The 27,355-nt window shown below is 45.6% G+C and overlaps 1 protein-coding gene across 1 annotated transcript in view; it reads right to left on the bottom strand.

Moving 5' to 3' along the window:
* PDIK1L (PDLIM1 interacting kinase 1 like) overlaps positions 1-19,909 on the bottom strand; it is a 61,331-nt gene extending 41,422 nt beyond the window's left edge. The window contains exon 1 of the mRNA XM_069622805.1: positions 19,770-19,909. The gene's annotated coding sequence lies outside the window, so the exon portion shown is untranslated. The remainder of the gene's footprint in view (positions 1-19,769) is intronic.
* Positions 19,910-27,355: the final 7,446 nt, after the last annotated feature.

Here is a 27,355-nt window from a genome sequence, read left to right as displayed (position 1 = left end):
TCTCAACATACACACAAAATACATTCAAATACAAACATTCATACACATCCATACACATCCGACACCCCCCCCCCCAACATACACACAAACAAAGCAAAACAAACCCGACACACAAACAAAAACAGACCACTTACCGGAGACGTGCTGGAAGGCAGGTAAACTGGAACGCTGGAATCGTACTACAGCTGGCGTGGTCCAAGGCTGAAATGCCTTCCGGCATCAAGCCTTATGGACCACGCCAGCCGTAGTGCTGGCCCTCCATTGGTGCAGCACACACGCATTACATGGCTCGTAGGAGCGACGTGGTGTGTGCGCTGAGCCAATGAGGGCCAGTGTTTTCACCGGCCCGGAAGACAACAAAGACATTCCTAACGGAGGGTGGCCGCGGGCCGCCCTCCATTAGGGAAGTCTTTGTTCCTCGCGGGCCGGTCAAAAGGGCATGGCGGGCCTATGTTGTGCACCCATGGTCTAGACTTAGAAAGGTCCACAACCACTCTTCAGAAAGGTCCACAACCAGGTCCACAACCACTCTTCAGACAACACCCCCCCCCCCCAAAACGGGCCGCTAAACCTTGGCTCACTATTGCCGAATACCATGGACTCCATGACGTTTGGCAAAACACCCGCTTATGCCATCAAGCAAGAGCAACAATCTACAGTCATTATGGAAATTGAAGACTCAAACAGGGGATTCATAAAAGACCTTGAAGGGATTAACACTGCATTCTGAAACTACTACAGCCAACTGTACACATCAAGGCCTGGCCTAGGGCACAATGTCCTGACAATCTTGATGAGGTGGCACTGGGCTGGTTCGACAAAGAATAAAATGCCCCAATCACTGAATAAGAAATCCGCAAGGCAATCCAGGCCCTCCCCAGTGGTAAAGCCCCAGGGTTATACTGGTTGAATGCTGAATTCTACAAAGCCTATCTACACCTACTATCCCCAAGACTTTGAGCATGTACGAAAATGCACTGTCAAAAGGCACACTTCCAGAGTCTACCAGATCGACATTAGTAACAGTGCTCCTCAAACCAGACAAGGATTCCCGGTTGCCTGCATCGTACAGGCCACTGTCATTAATCAATACTGATAATAAAATACTCGCCAAGATGCTAGCCGACTTATCCTTTCCCACATGCCTGCACTAGTCCTACCAGACCAGTTTCATTCACAGCAGGTCAACTGACTATTCACCTTAATGCACAATATAGACCCAGAGACACCGGCGGCAATGCAGAGGCGGCCTTCGACTCTGTAGAGTGGCCCTTCCTTTGAGGTCCTCAGACGCTCAGGATTCGGTTTAACATACCTCTGCGGGGTGAAATTACTATACACGGCCCCCAGGGCCACAGCATATACCAACAGGGGACTAAAGGACCACATATATCCCTCAAGGGGCACTCTTCAGGGTTGCCCCTTCTCACCAATCCTATCTGCTCTTGTGATTGAGCCCCTGGCATGCCATATTCGAGAATTACACGCTCATTGAGCGACAAGGGTACACACGCATCTTTTCACACTCTATGCCGGCGACGTTCTACTGTACCTCAGACATCCCAGACAGAATCTTGCACCTCTAACCCAAGAGATAGTTAGGTTTGGGGAACCCTCGGGAAGGAGGATCAACTGGGCCAAATCTGAGGTACTCCCCTTACCCTCAGGACACAGCAGATATATGTGGGTACTGATGGTGCCCCCCGGAGGGGGGGGGGGCATACGTTACCTGGGTATCAGTATCCACAAAGGTATCAGATCCGCATAAAGATAGTGCTAGATGTAACGAACAGGTGAAAGCATGGATCCTGCTCCCATTATCCCAAGTTGCATGTATAGCTCTGGAAAAAAAAAGGTGATCCTCCCCAAATTACTATACATAATGTCCCCATATGGGCCCTGTCACAGTACTGGGCACAAGTCTGAGGCATGATGCCCCTGACTCTGGGCCGGTAGAAAACCCTGGATAGCATATAATACTCTTACGAGACCTTATGAAAAGGGCGGGATGGAATACCCAGATATGTACCTATACTACCTGGTAGCCCAAGCCCAATACAAGGAAAGACCCCGGGGCAGACCCCACATACACACACTTAGCCAAGGCACTCTAGAGGTGCAACACCCAGGTTCAATCCATAGCCGTGTCTTGCAGGGCCTGTGAAAAAATTGGACGGATCCCAGGGACGGAGTCATACTGCCTCCGTGTATATAAGGTAAGGGGTCTAGGACCTATATAGTACATTTCCAGAACCTTGGAGTGCAGGCCCTGGGAGACATAATACAGGACGGGAGAATCATAACATGGTCGCCATACTGCTATATTATAGACGAAGGGAACTACTGGAAACTAAATGGCCCAAAATCCCGCGGGATCCTTCGCCACACCCTGCACAACAGTACATAATTAGCCTGTTAAACCAAAAAACTAGTATTGACTATATGTAGGTTGGTCAGAGAAGGGAAGACAACAAAAGAGAATCCCCAAAAGAAGGGCTGGGAGGAAGCACTTGGCAAACCTAAGCGAAGAGCACTGGAAGATTACACATACATTGTCTATAAACTGCCTATTCAGGCACATTCACTACAAATATCTGTACTAAGTATACTACTACCCCCTAAGGCTACACACTGTTCCCGGCCAGATCACCCCTCTGTAAAAGATACAGAACCAGTGATTTTTACCATGCGACTTGGTCCTGCCCTCGCATTAGCACCTACTGGGAGAAGATCCAAGTAGCCATGTCTACTATGATCTCAACGACTATGGCTCCTAGCCCTAATCACTGAAGGATCACATACAGAGCAGAAACTAATTGGCATGTCTCATCACGGCCAGATACCGGTGGCGAGAAATTGGGGGAAACGTTAACTCTCTCCCCCCCACGTATGAGGGATGGCTGGAAACTACGCACACGTGTTAGCGAAACTAGATTTGCATCCATGCTCCCTGAAACCAGCAGACCATTTCATTACTGCCTCCCCCCCGCGTCACTACTACTCGGAGGCGCAACAGGAAGCGCTGCCCATAGCGACGACTCCATAAGTACCCTAGTGTACCGGAGCCAGCCAGTCAGAGGTCACCCCCAAGGGATCAACTCCCCATTGGCGACGTGGAAAACAGGCAGTAATGCAGGTACACCACACAGAGACGGGCACTACGTAGCAATACCCACAGGGAAGTCAGGAGAGACTAAGGACTGCCGAGAGATGCGACTACGAACATTGTAAGACAAGCCATGAAACGTTGTATATAGAAGGGGGAGGGATAAGTGGGTATGGTTGGGGTGGATTATGTGCACCGTTTGCTGTTGGAAAAAACCAATAAAGATTTTTTTTATTTTAAAGTCTGGTAGTGAGTCAGTGGCTGGTTTACACGCATATGAAAAATAAACGAGTAACAGCATCACATTCAGCTCATGGCAATATTTTAAAGTAAATAGCAGGCAATTGTTTTAGGACATGCATCTTTAGCGTCTTGGAAAGATGCATACATAAAATCTGCAAGCCTCTCGGAGGAAGTTCAGATGGCAAATATGCTTTCCAAAATAAGCAGATCGGGTATGCCACTCTTCCCTAAAAGCCGATGCTCAAAGCAGTCGGTGTCGCACCTTTCGTTCAGAAAGGAAATGCCATTCCACCGTTAGAGCGCAGGAAAATATTAGTGTACCACTGGCTTTTTGGGTCCTAAACAATCGACTAACTATACAACAAAAACATTTAAATCAATAGCATAGAAAAACCTTGTCCGACTTGCCTCTAAAATGACAAGTTTAAATTGTTTTTCATAAATCAATCCACAAGCGTCAAATTTCAAATGCACCTTCATCGTAACAGATTTAGGTTCCAATTTAAAAAGCACTCTTAAATGCTACAATAACCAGGTGTTGTCAAAAGGCAGGCAATCTATTTCAATAGAAAGTTCAAGAGGAACCAGCATTTGTGTGGAACCCACATGTGTTATTGTAGGCACCCATGAACATCTTGACATGTCGTAAAAACACACTCCCATAAAAGCAAGATGCATTCGGCCACGCAAAGAAAACACAAGACTTAAGCCGAGCAGTCCTGGACTACATAGAACAATCATTTAATACCTTTCTCGTAGTGCTATCTGCTATAATCATGTTGACATTATTCTACAGCCATATGGCTAGTAATGTGGGATCAGAGTGCTCTCAGCAGTTCTAGGAGCGAGGACCTTTAAAATTGGAACCAAGATGTGCGTTTAGACCGGGTACCGGCCATCACTAGTAGGCAGAACCAGGAGCTAGCAACACAGCGTGCCGCAAACCAAATTTTTATACAAGATGCAAATGAATTATGCCTTAAAATGTATCCAATAGTTCTTTATCCACATTCTCAGATACAGAAACGTAGCGCCACCGTTATGTTTGAATGGCATCAGTTTGCCTCAGGCCCAAATAGCTCGTGTGGGAGAAATACTGAGAAAGAAGCAGGAGCCAAATAGCTCCCAGCAATTTATAACCCTGTAATCACCTTCAGTCAGTAGCTATTAATTTGAGAATTCAACAAAATCAGATTTTACCATCAATAGACAAAATCTGCCATTGATTATTTCTGTGCAACTGATCTAAATCGCCGTAGCTGATCGCAAGCAAGAATGCAAATTTGCCATTGAAAATTGAATGCTAAACGTACAGGTAGCAAAAACTCAGTTGCCAGCTAGTAACCAGCAACGAAAAGTCACTTTCCAGCTCAATTCTATTCATACGCACAACACAAGTCCTTACTGAACTTGAAGGATGAGAAGATTGTAATATAAATTCTGGTACAGCCAATTGGACTTCCGATTTTAATGAGTCGTTCCAAAACAAGCAACCAACCAATAGACAAATATAAGTAGGGCCCCCCCCCCCCAAATTTATAACAAGAAAAATGAAGTCTTGACATTGCTTTACCAAAATGTAGTAAGCTAAGCAACGAAGACCATCTGCTGGTGTAATACAATAAATAGCAAATTCACAAAAATAGGTTAAAGACGTCAACGCCCAGTCTAAATGGGAAGAAATGCTCATCACGATCAAAAACGAGAGTAACCTTTTACTGAGAATGCCTCTAGGGCATGCAGATTTACTTAATTTACCCTAAAGCTAGATGCAATCTGACACAAATAGTTAGCTACTTAAAGAATGAAGAAATGGCGGGCCGACTTCGCGGGTAACTGTACTCTTGTTTATTGTAAATATGTTAATTGATCTTGTTCAATATTCAGTGATAATCCCTGTAATCTGTAAGTAATGTATTAGGTAGATATGCAAGCCTGTAATGTATTTATGTAACTAACTTTAAGAAATGCACCCAGATGCCCCAGGCCTTGGTGCGCTTTAAAAATAAACAAAATACAAACGCATGGCACTGGGTCCACACAGTGTAGCCAGTTTTGATATTAGTCAACAATCTGATTTGTGTGCTGGGTTCCTTTGGCCTTTATTCAGCACCATTGTAAAATCAGGTGAAATCCCTAGCCAGAAAACCTGATTAAGCAGAAAATATATACGATTTTTTTTTAAAAATCTACCGCTATTTATAGCATTTTTCGATATTACCAGCATTTTTTATACTGACTGTTGCAAATGTTAGAGAAAAATGATAAAGGGTTGCTTAGCCTGGACTAAACTGTCAATCTTAAATTCATTTATCATAAAAGGGCAGTCAGGATATGGTCGATTTTTCAGGAAAACAAAGAGGCCTCAATCAAGGCCGAATTTTGGCTCCATCCCTCGTTAATGTTTGTAACCTGCAATAATATGTATCAAAAGCAAAATTAGCATCCCCGAAAGCTGGGAAACGCATATCAAAGCCACTTTAAATCTTACCACACGATAAAAATATATGAATTCAGGGTCCCGTCTTTGTGGCAGGGACTTTAGTGCCAAGTGTCTAACGGGACATGCAGCAGATGGATGATGAAGGTGGACTTTTCTTGGAAGTTCAAAAGCAAAAGAAAGTAGTGGATGAAACGTATTGAGCTCTTGCTAGGAGAAATAGTCTGGAAATGACATTTACCCTACAATATTGCCGTTAATAAGAACTCTATATGATTGCTTTTTAATAGAACTTACTGGTGCTCAGTGCGTATCTAGGCACTCTGTAGTGTAAGCTCATGTGGTACGTGTTCATCTGGCATAGGATCAGCCTACACATGGCAAGTTCAAACAGGGCAGACTCAGTCCTTCATTCTTCCAAGGCCGATGCAATCAAACTCAAACCACATGGAGACAACGCAATATACTCAGGATCCAATGCTGTGGTCGAAGTTTAACCTCTTAAAGCTAAGCACGGCTGGAACAGAGTTGGCCTCAGAAAATCTAAAAGATTTGATGAGTAGGAGGTAAAAGCAGCTCAGATCCTAGTAGGTAGGAGCTACCTTATCTTTGGATACGAGCATCTAGTACAACGCCTGCTGCAAAAGACAATGTTCACATGAACACATGCCAAATCTATGGCATTTAGGATTGGTTCTAGATAGATCTTACAATTCCCAAAAAACACAAAGTGCATGTCACCATAGATATTTGGCAGAGCTCGTTGCCTACTGCCGGATCCGATATGGCTCACAACTACCACGATCCTTCATCATTAACTATAGTGGCCATTGCGATGGGGACGTGGCTTAGCAGCCGTGGAGTAGGCTGTGTTTCCCCAAGTGTTCCCGTACACCCTATATGGATCCTGATGCACGTGATGTGCAAAGACAAAAGTCAAAGAATGTAAAAAGGTCCGGCGGTTATCAGAATGTGCGGAGCACATAATTAAGGTCCAGATCTAAAAGACACGGAGTAACAGAAGTTAAGAGGCTGTGAAGTAAGGATCGATCCTGAGTCAGTAGATATGGTGGATGCCAAAAAAGACAAAGGGAGACACTGCAATTACAGAGCCAGACAGGGACTGCGGTGTGCTTGAAGAAAGCAGCTGAGGAAACTGCAGTATATTTTCAAGCGTCGGAACAGACCGACACAGCGGACCGGGAATCTGAAGGAAGAACACAGCAGTGCGCTCGAGGACACTGCCAGGTGGCCCCGACACGAGAGCCGACCCAGCGCCGACACGAAGACAGGAGGCACGTGAGGCCCATACAAAAATCAGAACCAATGAGGAGCTGACGAATGCTGGCTAGCTAAAGAGACGGGGACGCAGCGCAGCGGGTCCCTGATAGAAGAGGAGCCACGAAGCACAAGCCTCAAGATTAGCAATGCACTTAACTGCCCCAGAACTTTGCGTGGAAAACGCAGCGATGTGCAAGAGGATGGAGGACGAGTTGGTTGTGCCTGTCGGGACACGAACAAAGGACGCCAGTAACCATTGGCGTGACAGCTGCGGAGGACAAGAGGGACAAGACGCCCAAAAGGTGAAACGCACACTGGCACAGGCAGGGACAGAGCGACTGTAGTTCGGAAGCCCCGCATGTCAAACTGAAGCCGTGTGATACGGAGTACACCAAGACATTGCTGAGGAACACGCTTGCAGTTGCAGTGCGGAGTAGACTGCTGTGAACTGGGGGGTGTAGGAGGGACACGCAGCCAAGGAGCCGGAGGACGCTAGAGTACACAGTAAGGAGCAGAGTGTGGATGGGGCCCCGGGCAACATAATCACAATGAAACGTGGCACCCCCGCCCACCCTCCCCGACTCCTGAATAGACAACACTGCGCATAGCGCCTGGGGTCTCTGGTTTACACTTAAAGGATTAGAGCACTTCCTCAGAGACTGGACATACAAGCCCTGAATAGGGAGTAAACACTGCACGTTGCCTAGGCTTCAGACTACCGTGGGGGGCCCACAGCGGAGACCCAGAGGGAAGTGGCACGTAATTGAACCCGGACGGCGTCGCACAGGCCAGTAGTGAAGAGCAAGTGTACAAGGGCACAAGCAAGAGCTGCTAAGTGAAATGGGGGCTCGAATGGCAATGAGGCGAGTGAGCAAGACACAGCCAACTATGATCATATCGGCACTAAAGCGATAATGCAGTAGACTCATGGCGAAGAGGTAGTTGGCCACTGAAGTAAAGAAGAACATACAAGGTCATATCACCTGTTGGTACCAGACTTCGGAAAGGAGAATGCCGCCCAGCACGTAAACAGAGTGCGGGGCAATTAACCCCATAGACAGTCACCGGCTACTCAAAATACAGGCACCGACATAGGCAAGGTGGTCCGTTGCACTGCCAGCTGGTACGGTCATGAAAGAACCCCTTGCAGGGTACACAAAGCGGACCAGTGACAGGAAATACACACACCCACCCCCCCCCCCCCCCCCCCACCCTGGGATAAAAGGCAGCAGTAGGAGCCTACCCAGGTCACCTCACCGGGAGGGTCGGCGACCAATAGACAAGAACTGATGCTGCATGGTACCACATGACTGAGGCAGGCAATCCTGGCCGGCGGACAATAGTAATGGTGCTCAAAAGTGGCAAAGCTAAAGGGAAACAGCCCACGATGGACATCTTCACCAAACCACCACAATCCCGGAACATGTCCACACAGGCAAAAGATGACAGGGAGGGAGGGGGGATACAGCCTCGCTGTGGAACGATCTGATCCTAGACGCCATAACAGAGCTGAAATCTTCATGTGAGGGGAGGTCAGGGGGGGGAAAAAAAAAAAAAAAAAAAAAAAAAAAAAAAAAAAAAAAAAAAAAAAAAAAAAAAAATCAAGATTGATGCAGCCATAGCGGAACTGAAGATGGCACTTGAACTTCGATGCGGTTGGCGTGGACGTCAACCTCATACGACAGGATGTGAGAGCACGAGCGGCTTGGAAGGCGCAGTAAAAAACAAACAGACGTCAGTACTGCCAACGCGGTTCACATATTGCAACAGGTGTGCCACGTGGAAAACTGAGCAGAAGAGGCGGAAAAGACGCAGCAACATCAGAGTGGTGGGGCTACCTGAAGGGGAAGAGGGCTTGGACCCGACAAATTATGGGGAGAACATGCTGATCCAAGAAATAGGGGCTGGCGTGCTCACCCAAGGGTTTACAGTCGAAATGGCACATAGGGCCCAGACCAGGAAGCCCCAGCCAGGAGCTCCTCCCTGAGCAATTATGGTCAAAATACTGAACTACAGGTATGGGGAAAAGATCATGGAATATTTTTGTACGGGCGGAACGATAATTAGAGCATCAGCAACTGTCACTGAGTACCAAGATTACACCATGCTGGTACAAAGGTAACGTTTCAACTATGTGGCTGTGAAAAGGCAGAGCATCTGGCATCAAATACATGCTTTTGTATCCAGCGAAAATCAAGGTCCTACAGAAGAGCATAGCATTCTATTTCGAGACACCAGATGAGGCGGAGAGCTGGTTGGATGCCAAAAACTACCCAGAGAATACAGATGGCCCAGAACGGGGAAGACCGGATGGTTGAACCTGCATCTCACTACTGACTGCTAACACAGGGTTAATGTAAGCGTAGAAACTGGAAGGCCTACACTGGGCATACAACCAAGATTCATCAGGTGGACTTTTCGGACCAGAATATACATATGAGCAATGTCAGACATAGGGCATGCTGCATAGCATACTATAGCATTAATGCGGGAGATACAAGGGAAGCGCAACTTCAACCGCAGTAGTTCGATTAGTTGAATCACCAATAGGGTGGTATCCCCCTGCTGTGTCCAGAGTACTGGCAGAAGCCGAGAAAGGGCTAGATGCGGGGTAGCCGAAGATCCAGGGATGGAGCTGGGCATTAGTTGGGATTGTGAACGAGCTTACACCTACACAGCACTGCGCATGGTACGGATGAGGAGAGAGGTGGGACTGGATATGGATAGGAGACCTGAAGATGGTTACCTGGAATGTCAGGGGGCTCAATAGTTATTTGAAGAGGAATAAGGTCATGATGTATCTGAAACAACAGAATTGATATCACCTTACTGCAGAAAACTCACCCAACTAAAGACAAGCAGTTAACAGTGGGAAGAAAATGGAGGGGCACCACCATAGGAGCAACGTACTCCGCGTACGCAACAAGTTATCACGTGGATAGCACTGCATGCCTCCTATCAGCTGTCTACCATAGAGCCGGCGGTACCGATAAGGGGCCTGGTGGAAAAATGGACGTGTGTATCATTAACACATACCACCAGACCATGACACAGTAGGATACTTCAGGGCCTTATACAGCAAGATCAGTCCATACATGGGTGGGGCAGTTATATGGGATGAGGACTTTAATTGCACGTTGGATCCCAGTGCAGACAGATCTGACAGGAAGATAGTGAGGCCCACCCCAGCGGCTAGGGCCCTAAAAATAGAGATTTTCATCTAGCGGATGTATGGAGGATGCACCATCCACAAGACGGGCAATATTCCCATTACGTGGTCCCACAAGACCTATACACACGGCTAGACTAGGTGTTTGCCACATCGTAGCTGACAGGAGAGCTAATACGCTCAGAATATAAAGCAAGGGTCCTTTCGGACCAATCGCCATTGATCATAGAATGGCAGTATATGCCACCCAGAGCACGGACCCCGACATGGAGACTTAGGGCGGAGGCCTTAAAAGACGCAGTGTTTAGAAAAGATCTGAGGAAAGAGATACTTTGAACAGAATACTGGGAATGTGGAGTAAGCTGGCACGCTATGGGAGGCATTTAAGGTGGTAGTGAGGGGAGCGACGACATCTAAATCCAAAGGGCTACAGGGTGGGATTACTAGGGAGTTACATGAAGCAGAGAAGAAACTAGGAGGAAATTATGCACAAGGGAGGGCATTCCCCTGAGGAAGTTGGGAAGACAATTGCAACAAGAATGTGAGGAATACTGGGAGAGATTGTGCAATTTGAATTATAAGAAATATGTAGAAAGACAGCATGCAGGGGGAGACAAGCCAGGCAGGTTGTTGGCCTCGATATACAAATGTGAGATGCCCAGACAACTGATCAGGGCAATATGGGGTAGAAATGGGCAAACACTCGTTACCCCAAAGGAAGTGAACAATGGCTTTGTAGAATTTTACCAGCAGCTGTACAAGGATACAGGCGGAGAGACAGAATAGACATGTTAGAAGATATTGGCCTTCCCAAACTGGAGATAGCAGAAAATGAGAAGCAGAAAATGAGAACCTAGAGGTCCCAATTACCTTAGATGAACTAGAGGCGGTGGTCAAGCTTTTACCTACCAGCAAGGCCCACGGGAGCGGACTTGCTCCCTAATGAGTTTTATAAAACAAAGGTGGAACTGCCCCCCCCCCCCGGCAGCCCTGTTACTAGCAATGCTAACTGAAGCATTGGAGAAAAGGGTATTGCCCGAGCCTGAGGGAAGCAATTATCATCCCGCTACTGAAGCCTAACAAGCCAAGCATGGAGTGCAGGTCATACAGGCCGCTGTCCATGCTTAACCAAGACATCAAGATACTTACGGCAGTACTGGCGAACAGGCCAAGACCGGCTATTACATCCCCATCAGGCCGGGTATGTCCCGCATAGGAAAATAACCTCAGGAGACTCCATCATGTCAATCGAACAAACGGAAACCTCAGGAGACTCCATCATGTCAATCGAACAAACGGAAAAGGACCCACAAGAGGTTGCAATAATATCATTGGATGCAGTAAAGGCCTTGGTTGAAAGCGGCCTTAAAGGTTTATGCGCACCACTGGCTCGAGTTAAGACTGGAGCGGTTATCTCAGAAAGGTGGCAACTTAGTAGGGGCACCAGAAAGGGGTGTCAGTGCTCCCAGATGCTGTTCATTTTAGCACTAGAACCCCATGCGATATATCCGAGGCAACAATACAGGGGATGTGAGGGGGGGAAATCAGTACGACAACATCTAATATATGAATGTACGCTGATGACATGCTGTTGGATACCCTGAAGAGAATTTAATTTTCGTGGCCAACAGTGAATCCCAAGAAGTCATGTATATTCCCCCTGGGGAGATCTAGAGCATGGGTGGACAACATACAGCCCGCAGGCCAGTTGCGGCCCGCCGTGGCATTTTGTCCGGCCTGCGAGGCACAAAGACTTTTCTAATGGAGGACGGCCCGCAAGCAGCATCGGCTGCCCTCCATTAGGAAAGTATTTGAAACTCTTTTCTTCTGGGCAGGACAAAACACTGGCCCTCATTGGCTCCGCTCACACACACGCACCACGTCGCTCCTACGAGCCACGTAGTGTGTGTGCTGCACCAATGGAGTGCCAGCACTACAGCTGGCGTGGCCAGTAAGGCTTGATGCCAGAAGGCATTTCAGCCTTGCCACGCCAGCCGTAGTGCCAGAGACCTTGCCAGCATTCAAGCTAGCATGCCTTCCAGCGCCTCCGATAAGTAGTCTGTGTTTGTGTGTCGGGTCTGTTCTACTGTATGTTTGTATGTTTGATGTTTGTGATGTATTGAGATGCGGGGGTCGGGTGTGCATGAATGTTTGTTTTGGAGTGTACGTGCTGTGTATGTTGAGATGCAGGGTCTGTATGGGTGCATATTTAAGAGAGTGTGCTGGGTTGGGGGGCCCATGGTGCATAGTGTTGCACTCCAATAATAAAGCTAAAACAGGTACAGTTAGAAGATGTACATCCTTTGCTTTTTGAGGAAACCTGACTAACGAAGGCCATATTCCTCTTGGGCAAACCAAACAGCAAACTATAGCAGTCCAAAATAACGGAATGTCCAATCAAGGGTCAATAAAATATAATTAAACAGACGATATACAATAACTAAATAGAAATAAATTACAACAATGGAAAATGTGTAGTACAAAATGTAAGTTTGAAATACAAATAAAAATTGTTACCCCTCAAAAACATTCCTTTTCCATGTGTTTAATATAAATTGGGGGGGTTGAAAAAGCCTCCTGCCATGCCCTGCCTACCGCCACGCCCACATTTACTTTTCGGCCCACTAAAGCCATCATGTAAGGTATCTGCCCTCTGTCAAAATCAGTTGTGCACCCCTGATCTAGAGGGATACCACGAGAGAAGCTGCCCATACTCCAAATACACTGGGAGACCGAGACCTTTAGATACCTGGGGATTGATGTATATCACACAACCAAGACTGAATACGAACATAACAGAAGTCGTGACTAACATTGAATGCAGTATGCTGTTTTGGGCCAATCTCCCCCTGACTATGATGGGGAGAGCGCCATTGTTAAAGATGGTGGTTCTCCCTAGGTTGTCGCACTTTTTTCGTAAACATACCATACATGATACCCACGCGATTCTTTGTCAAGCTTTACAGCTTGCGCAAGGGATTCATTTGGCACAACACTAGAAATAGGATAGCACTAAAGAAACTGCAGAACACATACGATAGAGGGGGCATTAACATTGCCAAACAGATTTATTTCCTAGCTAGTCAATTACAATACATTGCCAGGTGGCTATCAGATGACTCAACTTCGGAGTCCAGATTGCTGAAGGCGGAATGTGCACCATTTTTTCTGAAAGAATGGATATGGTTGCCGAGGTCACAACAGAGGGGGCGCACGAAATTATAGAATTGGGATGGAAGTTACGGTAGAGAGCTTGCCAGGCCGTGGAGAACCCGACCCTGTGGTCCCCACAGATACCGTTAGTGGCACTGAATGGGGTGGGCGAGCAGCTGAGGCAAATAATCCAGAGACACTCGGAACCAAATGGCATTTCAACACTAGGGGATATTTGGCAGGATGGGAAGGCAGTGGAATTTGACATGCTGGTAGAAGACACCGGTCTGTACCGGGGACAATATATCACTTACACCAGACTAGTGTGGATGGTAAAAGACATGGGCGGGCATAGTGCTGGAGGGTCAACCCGATACGGCCAAAGAAATGATCTATGATGTGTCAGATGGGGGCCACGAGGTCTCCCGTATTTATGAATTACTCATGTCCAGGGTAGATAAGGAGGTGCTCCAGTTGAGAAGAGACTGGGAAGAGGAAGCCGGGGAGTCTATGAATGACAGGTTGTGGGAAAGAGTCCAGGTATCATACAAGAGTGTCTAGGAACGCAAGATTACAGCAAATCCAGTTGTATATTACCCACAGGGCGTACAAGACCCGTCAGGATTGCACGGTTCAAGAATGCTGGGATACAAACATGTCCTGAATGTGGGGAAGTATATGTGGGATGATACACATGTTCTGCGTGTCCTGAAATAAGGAGATTTTGGAAAGGGGGGGGGGGGGGGGGGAGGGAGGGGTAAGAGATGGCCCAACGCTTAAATGAGAAGGTGATTAAATTGGAAGTGGAATACTTATGGGCGTGCATGGTTTCCCAGGCTACGCAGGATGAAGCATGCGAGTAAACTTAAGGACTTGGCCTAAATAAAGGCCAAGCGCAGAATTGGCCATGGGCTGGAAAACTGACAATAGACAGAGTGGAAGTGTGGTGGCACGACCTTCAGAAATGGGTGGATACAGAGACAGAGGTGTGGAGCTTAGCAGCAACAAAGGAGGGGATGATTTAGGGGAGGCATTGATGGCTTCTGGTAGTCACACTGAGTCGGCTCAGACCGGCCCAAGAGACGGGGACTCGACAGACACAGGAAGGAAACCGCCATAGAAGATACAATGGATAATGGTGAGGGGGTTATTTTAGTTAGTTATTAAAAATCAATAAAAACCATTTAAAAAAAAAACTATAGTGGCCATTGCTAATGGTTGGACGTACACACTACTAGGTTACAAGGAGCTCCCTTCAGTACAAACAACAAGTACTAAAGCATCACAGCTATAAACTATTTTCATGTGGTTTAGTCAGTAGCTAAGAAATGTAAAGCCAGTGGTCACATGACAAAATGGTTTTGGCAACATGAAACTCACAAATGCAAAAATCAAAATAAGAGCTTCATACAAAGTCAAATATACTCATCAATGAAGCAGAGTGCGTTACAAGATATAGGATTGGTCAGCTACCCAGACAATATGCTTACCTACATGTTTTAATACCTTAAGTAAATACCACCCTCGAACTCCCAAAAATAAACAGGCAACAAATAGCTAGGAGGGGTCCAACTCCTGGATGGATAGGTTGATGTACACAACACAGCAAGGGTTCGAAATTGTGGGGAGCTGGGAGCCATTTAGCTCCTGCTTCTAGCAATGGAGAATCTGGTTAGCTTGAAACCAAGAGTTACCAGGAGCCACTTTTGGCTGCTAAAGCCAACTGGTGCCTTCCAAAAATGTAGATGTGGCATTAAGAGTATTTGAGAATGTCGAAGAATTACAACACATCTAATATATATTAGAACGCAATGGTTCATAAAAAATGGACAAAATTAAAAGAACATCTCTGGTGGCTCCAGGTGCCCCTGCAGCAGCTACCGCCTACCTGGCAAGGCCCGACACCCAGGAGCTGGTTTTAGCTCCTGCTCTTCGAATCTCAATTTGGAACCCTGCACTGGCAATTCATGCTACAAAGAAAAACGCTAAATTTGTGTTATCTACCTTGCAGAGGGACAAAACAGTAAACCAAAAGTGAATATGATAGATGGGGAAAAAATGTGTTACAGCAACCAGACCCTTTACTGCCTTAAAAATAATTGTATTACCAAGCAGCAGGATACAAAGTAAGCATACCAAACAACAATAGCTGCAACTATTAAGCCAAGCTGCCTCTCAAGCATGCATAACCGGCTCACTTCAAGTATGCCTCCAATGACTAGTGGACCGGTCATGGAGACATACTTGAAGTGAGCCGTTATGCATGCTTAACAGGCTCATGCATCCCGATAAGTCTATGAAAGCTGCATAGCACATTTTCTTTTTTCTTTACGTGAGTTGCATTTGCTGTATGACTAACCACAAGTCGCCCACTCGTCACCGACAGGAATCTTAGAAGGAAAAGGTGCTGCATATGCACAGGGTTCGAAATTGCTGGGAGCTATTTAGCCCTGGCGCCTGACTAGGCGAGCCCGTTTACTTAAGAACAACAGCTACCAGGAGCTATTTTATGCTCCCCATGCCAACTGGCGCCGTACAAACATGCATGGTTTTAGCTCTGGCGCATTGAAACTTTTGAACTCTGCACACTTATTTTTCTGACTGGCAGCTCCTGTGTGCCAGGCATCACCGAGTAGGCCGAGCTACAGCTAGTGTACCGGGATCAAGAAACAGTGCACCTCAAACGTACTTCTACTACAGAGGAAACCATTAGCTTTTTTCCCATTGTATGATCCATTATGTTTAAATGGAAACCAAATGTGTTCCAATCATTCTTTATAAATGTTTTTAAATTCAATGTCACAAACATATGTAAAGACCATTTGCCACGGAAGCTTAAGTGGCTACTGGTTTCAAGCTAACCAACTTCTCCTAGGCTAGAAGCAAAAGATAAATAGCTCCCAGCCGTTCCGAACCCCGCGCACCAATACATCAGAGAACAAAAATAAAAGGATTAGAGCATGCCGACAATTTCTGCCTAAACCAAAGCTGGCTCATATCAAAACAAAAGCTTCAGACATGGGTGTAAAATGAAACCTCAAAAAAAAAAAAAAAAAACCCACAAACGTTGTGCAGGGCAGGGTCTCCAAAGAGGCCGTGTCCTCCATGCTGCTGAAAAGTTGTCTGGAATTGGAGAAGTCACCAGACCCTTCCAAGGGAATTGAATTAAAACATTTTGATACCTCTGGGTTGGTCATTTATAAATTCCGTAATTAAATCTCCCAGTAGTATGCGAGACAATCCATTCAGGAAATACTAGTAGAGTCATGGTTTTAACATTATGCAGTGCAAAGGTCAGGTTGACAGAAACCAGATGGCTTATTTCGAATTTCATCTACATGGACGTAATTGCAAGCCATGGATAAAGTCTCTGAAACAGAACGTATTTCTCTGAAGACAAATAAAATGCACACTGTAATGAATGGTTGGAGGTTTTTTTTTTTGCTTTGTGTAGAGCCATGTGGAAGGATGTGGCAGGGACACCAGTCTGGAATCAGCTTTATGCACTCTTTTGGAGTTGTGCGAGTTATAATTTTTCTTCTTCAAATTTTATTTACTTAACCTATTATGTATTTATATTTTTGGGTGAGCACTGTGTGCTAATCTGGTGTCCGTCTAGTGTTTGTTTTGGCTTATGAGGCTGTTTTTCTGTGCTGGGCTGCATCCAAAGGGTGCAGTCTGTGGGGTGTAGCGATTTGTTTGTGTCTGGCCTTTTCCCAGTCCCACCCTCCCTGCTCCAACCAGTCCTGATAGGGTACATTCACCTGGTCATAACTGACCTTCCCAGGGTAGTCCCTGCGGCTAAGGACCGCAAGGCAAAGGGCGGCTCCAGAAAGTGCCTGCAGGCGTCAGGGAAGCCAGCAGTGAACAGACACCAAGAAAACTAAGTGTGGCATGGGAGGAGTGTAGAGCAATTACTCTACTCCAGAAAGCCGCCGCCACTCTACCTTATCTTTCCTTAACGTAAACTGCCATAGACTCACCATGTACACCCGAGAGATTTGACCACCAAGCTAAATCCATTCAAGGCTGGGCTGTAAATGTCCTGCATAACATACTTAACAAGCCAGTCCCAGAGACAATGAGGAAGATTAGCCAGCCTCACACTAAGACAGGTGCAACAATGTTACCAAGAGCCACACTTAGGTAGACTTGTGAATGATTGCATGTACCTCAACCACACAGAACTATAATTGGTAGCATATCCCTCACTTAGTTGGTAATGTAAATGATAGAATATAATTGTGAACGATAGCACGTGCCTGAAAAGAATGGTAAATTATAGCATGTGCCTCATCTAGATAGAATATGATTGTAGCATATCCCGCACTTGTGAATGATCATTTCTCACACTTATTGTTGAACTAAGCAATTGTGCCTAATGTACACCCCCTGCCCTTGTGCTTTATTGCAGGTGCTTTACTGACAAACCACTGTATCACACTACTATGCGTACTCTCCCTTATACACCATCATTCAACTAGAACACATTCGGTCCAGCTCTTCTCATAATGACATGACCCCCACAAACTCCACATCCTGATACTATAAATGGTCAGTGGTAGCAGAGACTTTGTTCAAGGGTCAGTGATTGTCATTACACCAATCACAGGTGTTCTAACCTCTCAAATCTTCAAGACTACAATTAAAACATCCAAAACCGTGTTTCAAGGTGCCAGGAGGCATGGGAGGGCGAACAGAGGGAAGACAGACAACGATCTAGGCCAGGTGTCATTCAGATAGCGCAAGTGCGAGAGGGGGACGGGGGAGAGAGGAAAGTGCAGGAGGCAAGGGGGAAGAGGAAAGTGCAGTACAGAATTTAACTTTATGTAGCGCTTCATACACAGTCCACCCACCATCTAGGCACTGTGTTATAAAACCTCAGTCGATGGTCAACCTCTGAAGGATGTTAGCTAATAAGATAGCTCAGCCGCTTGAGCACGCGTTGCTACGATCTGTAGGTTGCGGATTCGAATCACAGCAAGGCCAATAAAGGAGTACTGACTTCAGTTTGGTGATAAACATCTATCTACAGTGCTTTGCCGAAAGCACTATATAAATAACCATTTGACCATGAGATTACATAAAGAATTTAGCATGGAGCCCTTGCTTCTCTGCACTGTTGTATCATAACATTGGCATACCATGAGGTAGTAATTGCTCCAGGAAATGAGGACTTTCATTAAACACCAAAAGACAGTTCTGCTAACAAACCTCATAACACAATTCATGCTCGCTTTACTATGTAATCAGCTAGGTTTTTTTGTTTTCAACATTTACATATATACTGGAGATATAAAATGGCCAGACCTTAAGAGAAATAATGGAAGGTGTATTCTGTCACCATGCAGAAAGCTGCTGCATATTAATGATTTCCATACAGTTTATGAACTTGTCAGCTATTTGACACATTTCACTCTTTCAAAGGAAAGTCATTTTTACTCTTAAAATCACGAAGAGTATAATACTCCCACCTCAAAATGTTATCTGCAGAACTGATTGGTTCAATGGCCCATTAGGGTAAAAGTGGCATTTAAAATGAATAACTGAAGGGAGCCATTTAGAATCTGTTGGTGTCACGCTTAGCTTGACACCAACAGATACCAGGAGTTACTTTTGGCTTCCTAAGCCAACTGATGCCAAACACATACATAAATCTAACTGTGCATTTAGGACATTTATAGCTCCTTGTTCCCCAATGGAAGCCTGGATACCCAGGAGATGCGTTTAGCTCCTGCTTATCCAATCAATTTCAATCCCTGCAAAAGACAACACACGCCAGTTGAAGTGACTAGAAACATTGAGAGTGACTAGAAACATTGAGCAAACGAGTTCCCAGGGAATAGCACTTCGCTATCCGACTAGGCCACGCAGTAAACAATACAATGGCAGCACCCTAACTAGTACCATCCCAAAGCACCGCAATACTCCCAGTTTTCACGAGAATCGTCTCCCAGTGTGGCATGCCTCATTGCAACATTACTACAAAGACCACAAATTAGAGGACTTGCCCCTCTTGTCCTGAAGAGATGCTTGCGCATCCCGTCACCATGTACGTCCCCAAAAGCAACATCGCCATCCTCGATCTCCAGAGGCCCACCCATCTCTCCACTAGCACTAAAATTCCTGCTACGCCGACATAACCATATGGCCACAACACAACCATGAGCACAGACGGCCTTTATTTCCTAGACTACCGCCTCCCTCTTGTATAACTCCCTAGCCAAGGTCTCCTTCGCTGCACCTCCCAGGTCTCTTCTGACATATCCTTAGGCCTTCGCCCCTTCTGGCTCCTGTCAGGGAATCTACCTCAGGACCGGCTCCCAGCGTAACCGAACATATGATCGTCTCCCCCACAAGCCGAAGATAACACCTACCTCAACGGGGCCCCCCTCGCTCCTCTGCTGCCGCCATTGCCTTGGGCTCTCGCGCTCCTTTCTCCCTCTATCGCGCGCTCACAGCCGCTCTGAGCCAACCAGCAGCTAAGGCTGAAGCTCGTACACCAACGGAGACATTGTGCGCAAGATCACTGGAATCTGTGATTGTCTGCGCACGCGCACGTCGGTGTTCTCGTATTAACGCACCAGCCATTTGACGCACGAGCACTCCCTGGCTACGAGTGCGCGCCTGCAGCCCCCACAATGAAGCTCGCTCCTTTCCTTTCTCCGGTACCTTAGCCGGCGCATGCGTGAAGTCAAAGCCAAGTACAATTTACTCTTTGTGCGCGCTCCCGATGTGTTACGTCATTAATCGTGCGACAAGTGAGAGATGGGAAACCACAGGGTTCGAATAAAGAACTAGAGGGCCAACTTTCACCCAAGAAACTGTCTCAGAGCTGGACGCCATGCTGGTGGATATGCAGCCTTGAAGTCCCTCACTTTCCTATGCAGCCAGTAGCATTTGGAATAAAAATGGCCATCCTGTGTGCTAGCTCGCATTTTATGAGTAGGGTGGTAGGGGGACTTACACGAATTAGATTTCATTTATCATGTAATTTGTGCACATTTAAAGTGTTTTCAGGGCTCTATTTTATTTTCCTACTGAAAAATTCTTCAGAATGTTAGGTTCTTTTTTATATTTATACAGTATTTATAATGCACCTATACACAATGGGCCTCATTATAACATTGCCGGTCTGGTAACAACCGTGCCGGTAGGCTTACCGGCACCATTGTTACCGGACAGGAAAGTACAAGTTTGCGGCCGGGAGGCCCGCCCACCAGGTCTGACCTGGCGGGCGGAACGGCACCCGCCCGCAGACTTCGATGGATGCACCGGCACTGCTACACACAGTGCCGGTGCATCCATCCTCCCCATTCCCATTAAGTCCTATGGGAATGGGGAGTTACTTTTTCCGGCGCCGGAAAAAAAGCATAACTCTGGCAGCAGCCTTCCGTTTATACCGGCACGGCTACCGCCGAAGTTATAGTGAGGCCCAATGTGTTTCAACGCGCAACAAGGCAATTGGGGTGGAGGCATTTGACAACAATGGTCCTACTAGGCCTTGTGACATTCGGATTGTGCAAGTGTAGTAACAAGAAGGGGGACAATGGGGAGCGCTAGTCAGGGCGGAAGGGCCTGTGAGAAAGCGAGCGCCAGGGGAGGCCAGGTGAACAGGGAAGGGGAATGCAGAGAGTGCAGGGAAGGAAATTCCACACACTAAGTGAGGGGCTGGAAGAGGTGCTGGCCAGCCAGGCTAGTGCGGGAGGAGGGGGCCCAGAAGGGCAAGTGCAGGGTGAGTGTCCTAGGAGACCAAGTGCAGGGGAAGACTGGACAAGGAGGGCCTGGTGCCCTGTAGGAATCTGAAGGAACCAGGGGCAGCCAGTCAAGAAGCAGATGGGGCATTAGCAGGGGACGGGGAGGGAAGGAGGAAGAGAAAAGGAAGGGCTTGAGAAGCTTCTGAAACTTAACGAGATCTGGCTCAAGTCTTAGAGGGGCACAGAGGCCATTCCAGAAGAAGGCTGTGGAGGAGAGAGATCTACCCGCCCACTTTCTGCTTGGAAAAGCGTCTGAATGTTAGAAACTCACCAAGTTCGGATCCCAGGTTGCCGCGGCGGCCGGCTCATTGCTCGATTGATGCCCACATTCATGTTCAAATGTTCCAGGCAGCACTGGGATCCCTGTGCCAAGCTCAGGTAGCTCTGAGGTTGCTGCAGAGAGTCAGGGGTGGCCACGCTCCTGGGGGTGCGCAGAACGGACTGCAATATGCCAGAGCCTGGCACCTGTACCCAAGATGGAAGCAATGAGGATGGCGCCAGGCCCAGAAAATGTCTGTAAGTGCATAGGCGAACCTACGGAGACCCGGAAGTCCTTGAATTACTTCCAGGACAATTACATAAAAATCGGACAACCAGTGAAACGGGCGTCCGATCAACAATCCTAGATGGACTTACTGCTGTGCAGTCTTCACAAACTGCAGCACTTTGTGCTTCCTTCCCGCCATGTCTCCTAACCCAGCACTGGGTCTCAAGTAAGTTACTTCTTAAGATAGGAACAGTTAGGAGAACTTCTGTCTGGTTCTCATAGAAAGTTGTGAACCCGTAGGCCCTTTAAGCGAGGTAGCAATTTATTGGATGGATGGGGATGCAGAATTTACTCTTACATCAATAATAAGACAGACTCAGGAAGTTGGCAAAACTTAGCTGTTTTATTTGTAATTGTCTAAAACAGGCAGTACACCAAACATCAACGGATGTTCACTCAAGTCTCTCAATGTTTTACAGGAAAAAATACACATTTATAGATAAAACACGTCATCATTGACGTCATACTACATTGCAAAGTAAGAAAAACTTAACTGGGATTGTGGTTGGCCTAAGGGGAACATCTAGATATACTTTCTAAGGGGATAGGATTATGATTGGGTCTCTATAATGAGGTGGCCAACTTACGCCCAACCCTAGTGCAAGTCATCTTCATTGTCATCAAATACACAACGTTTCATTGGCTTTCAAACTATAGGGCTCTTTGCTATGTGGCCCTCTACAATTGGTTGGCAAGCTTGTACCCTTCTGGAATATTCCACTCGCTAGCAGCACGCAAGCTGGTACCCCAGATGCTTGTGGGTAGACTTGACCATGCCTTCCCACCCTAATTAGCCCATCATCAATCATCACTCCTGCTGTATGCCATTCGAATTGTCTTTGAACTCGGCCTTGCAAAGTATCACTGCGCCTGAGAATAGAAGGGAGTGTGAGCACGTTCTTATCTTCAGTCTCGATGTAGCTTGCCCAAAGTCTATTGTCATCTAGACTATGTGACAGGAGACTGTGTTTTAGCTCCTTTTTCGTATTTAATATTATTAAATGAATAAATCTTGGCAGTCATAGTGTTTTTCCATTGCACCCCAACAGGAGCTCCCCTTGCTTCTCACATTCATTGTATCTTCTCGAATAGATAACCAGTTTACTGATGAGAAATACTCTTTACCCCCAGATGGAGGGACTGGGGCTCATATCCCTGCACCACCCATGCCTTCAAAATATAGAGGACATCCAGAAGGGTTCCAAAAATTCATGACACAATGTATGTTATATTTCATGAACAGACCCAGAGTTTACTGATCCAGCAAAGCTTAAGTCACATTCATATTGATGAATTTAGACTGACCCGCTCTTACATAGGCTACTCCATGGATCAATAACCAAGATCCTATTCTATAACACTATGATGCCTTCCTCTGTGCGTTAAGGAAAATGTTTGTGAGAAATATATGCAAGAGCCCTATATCATGAATTTATGGACATTAAACAAGGTTCCCAAGACCTTATGTCTTACATCGCCAACTTTAAATACTTATTTGCGGAGGTGACATCGGGAGAAGATGTCCAAACCACATTATTCTATCATGGGTTAAAAGAAGAAATCAAGGACGTCATTACACAAGTCCATCCCCGCCCGTTGATGTCAAAGAATTAATGGAATTAGCACTCCAAATAGAGCAGAGTCAAAGGAAAAGAAAGAATGAGCATAAAAAGTTTGAAGTCTGTAAATTGCCTATGCGTTACCCCTTTACACAGCCAGGAGAAAAAGACACATCAGAGCCCATGCAATAGGTGGAAAAAAGGGGCCGGTTAGTCCTGAAGAAAGAGAACAGCGCAGACAATGTAATCTCTGTTATTACTATGGTGCAACCGGCCATTCAGCAAAAAGCTGCCCCAGAAAGCCCAGGCATGTCATTTAACCAAAATGCCATGGGTAGCAGAAGTGACATCACACCACCCTGCCCTCTGAGGACACCATAGGAAGTGATGTCATTTGACACCAGACCGAAGTGACATCACAGGAAGCGATGAAACACAACATTTCACCTCTTGACAAAACAGGAAGTGGCATCACACAGAATTGTTCCGGTTTATAGTTAAAGATTTGAATACAAAGTTTCGAAATGGAATACTTTCGAAACAAAAGGACCGGAAAAAAAAACAAAAAATCGAATGCACTTTTTTTGGGGGGGGGGTCACCACCCCAACACCCCGTTTTTTGGCCAAAAACCACTCATTTTACCTATACCAAAACCCCACAAAAAGTAAAAACATAAAAAAAATGCATTCTGTCTTTTTTTTCTGGTCCTTTTGATCCAAATGTATTGCATTTGATCCTTTTGAATTCGAAATGATGACCGGACACCAATTGTTCCTAAGTATACTACGATGAATATGGTTACAATATCACTGTAATCAATGTGATATACATTTCATACAAGAATGAATCACCATATGTGCTGTTTATATCAGTGTGTCTAGGCCCATATTACCAAATTACTGTGAATGCAAGCAGATGTCCAAGGCCAAATGATAATTATGTGTTATTATATAGCACGCACTTTATATAGAATAAATATACATGCACTATCATCCAACTTGTGTTGTTACTCATTTATATGTTCATCTGTCCTCCCTTTTCAGCTGCCATTCGTTGGCACAGCTGACAAACCTCAAGAGAAGGGTTGCCCCATAGATGTGAGGAATCCGTGATTTTGGAGTTAACCGCACACACCCCTGTGAGAAGTACAGGGTAAGTGGAATGTGTTTTTTTTTCAGAGCTTGATGGGCAGTGAATTTATTTAACTGTCGAGTATCTCATATTTTAGTATTATTCCAACACAATATATTTTTCTCTGTCCCCCTTAGGGTCATTTATTTCTTGCCCTGAGGAAGGCTTTACATGGATGCCATGACCAACGGCGCACCGAAATGTGTATCAATGACAAGTAACTAGAAAGGAGCACTGTATTAACATTATATATTTCACGTTTACGTAGGCAGATTGATGGCACAATTATTAATTAATCGCGTCTAAACCTAGTATACCTTGTAGTAGTTCACAATTATGAATTGTCATTAACCAATGTATGACTATTATGATTTTGGTTTGGTTTCTAATTCTGGCTTTGTTCTTCTTTTTATGTCATTTGTGTCATCGTATTATATGTAGCCCCCTAGAACATTGTTTTTGGGTTTTGTTCTTCAATATACTCAATGTAAATATGTACTCTTCAATTCTCTACATTAAAATGTATTCTAACTTGAGATAGTCTACGTGACCTTTGTGCACGATAGAAATTGTCATAAATAATTATAAATGTACACAACACATAGTGTTGTCAGCAGCGTTGTCATTTTTTTGGTTGATTATTATATGTTGCCTCCATCAACGCCTGCCCATAGGGGCCTCCCTATTTCTATGTAACACAGTACTCATTTATAGACCTCAGAAGGATGAAAAGCTGAGTTGGCCTTGCTGAGATTCGAACCTGCAACCTGCAGATCAAACACGCATTGCAGCAGCGAGCGCTCAACCCACTGAGCTATCTTACCAGCTATAGCAATCTTACCTGCTATAGTAAAATGAGCAATTACATGTCTGAATTATCTCAAAGTCAGGAAGCAAATTACACTCTGTAGTGGATACCAATAAACTGGTAACTGAGATTTAACAGCAGGCCGGTTCATCTGCAGGTCTGGTGCAAATTTGGCCACATGTCAAGCCTGCATGGATCTACTTTTCAGGCTTCAGAGGTTGGCAAATACATACCATTGGGTGGGTAACTGCATATTAAAGAATTTAGATTAGCGCAGCGAAAGCAGCAGACTCGCACAGCATCCCGTACTCTGGGCACTCGTTACCTCATACATGCAAACACACATCCTGAACAGCATGCCAGGGAGGTAAAAAAATAGACACATTACAACAAAGCATTCATTGTGGCACAATGAAATCAAGGCCCACTTGGTGTGCTATGGTCAAACATTTCTACACTGTATGCAAGCTTTTAGGCACAAGGAGTTTGTCAAGTGACTGAGGACACCGAAATGGAATGTCTTGTGATCATAGTAACAGAGACAACATCATAAAAAACATGCTATAACTACAACGTGCGACAAGCAAAATACATTTGTATTTTTATATTTGTATTTGTTTTATTTGTAACACGCGCCGTCAGGCCCGGAGGCATCAGGGCGCAACTTGAACAGGGTTGCATAAAGAGCATAGATATATACATACTTTAGACACAGGATGAGTGTATATACAAAATATTCAGAACGTATATCAATATACATAATTTACAGAGTAGAGGTTAGAACAGACCCTCTACTGGGACAGGGCTCCAGGTACATATGTAAGCCATATTTCAAGGCTGATTGAAGAGCCAGGTTTTCGTTTTGGCCTTGAAAGCGCTAAAGGACTCTTCAGATCTAATGGTGAAGGGGAGGGCATTCCAAAGCTTGGAAGCTAGGACAGGGAAGCCTGAGCCATATAGTTTTTGTCTGCATTGTCTGCATTGTGAATTTGAGGTGTTTAAGAACAGACTAATACAGACTAAATCAGTGACTCATCTCGTGAAGTATGCCTAAAATAAACCATTAATGAGTCTAGCAGTTATTGTATAGATTTCCAGAAAGACTATTTGTTATTCCTATTCTTTCTCATTTAGGGTCACTTACACTTGTGGAACCCCCTATTCTTTTTAAAGAGACCCGAGCAAGACTTAAAAAAAAAGAAAAATCATTTATTTATTCTTTTTCTTTTAGGGGTAGCAAGGGAGAACTCAGGGGTCACAGTTGCGTCCCCAGTGTCCCCCAAATGGCATCCCTGTATTATCACCCTAGATGTGTTAGGAAGAGGAGAAAGATTGGGGATGGGGTACTTTGGGACAAGACAATGTATTCCCCTTGTCCTTGTAACAACCAGCAACCCTCCCCCAATCTTTAAGGGTCTTTGTAGAACAGTTCCCCTTTATTCCCCTCTTGGGGTACATGACAGTATTGAGACGATGAAGAAACAACTTAGAAGAATGAACTTTCTCCACTCTGATTCTGAGACGAGGAAGAAACCACCGAGTAATGAACATCACTTACTCTCACTCCTTTGATACTGGGAGGAAGAAGATGACAAAAGAGGCACACCAGTATACTGAACAGCCATGTTCCACTAATAGGTTCAGGCAAAGCCACGGAATTGAAATCAATTATGCCCACCTGCAACCAATGAAAGTCTCAGGAAAGTATAAAAGGAGTAGTCACTGGAAGGAAGGCGAGCGAGTTGGGAGAGCAGCTGAGACGCCAGAGTTACCCAGGACCAGTCAGTGGAGAACAGGACCCTGAGAAGCAGAGAGACTACGAAGTGAGAAGAAATGTGGCAAGGGAGCTGTATCTCAATGGAGCCGCAGACGTTCAGAGAAGGGAGCCGGAAGGCGTTATGAGGCAGGCATGGTATCAAGAGAGACACAGACTCAAAAGTGTTAATTTTAAAACCTTTATTTACTAAGGTTCCTAGGTTGGTGGAATGCCTGACTGGCCCTAACTCTAAAGGGATGGTTCCCTTAACTGATGTTTCTAATGGCTGTCGTTGTCTAATAGTCCAAAACAAAAGTCTGTCTGTGTCTAAACCTATGCTTGCCCTCACGGTTTACAAAAATGTGATAGGAAGTCTTTTTGAAAAGGAAAAATAGTGGTTCAAC

This window comes from Ambystoma mexicanum, chromosome 11 (assembly GCF_040938575.1).
Source record: "Ambystoma mexicanum isolate Mex_15411 chromosome 11, UKY_AmexF1_1, whole genome shotgun sequence".
Classification (NCBI taxonomy): Eukaryota; Metazoa; Chordata; class Amphibia; order Caudata; family Ambystomatidae; genus Ambystoma; species Ambystoma mexicanum.
Note: the sequence above shows the minus strand (reverse complement) of the source record. Positions and strands in the feature narration are given on the sequence as shown.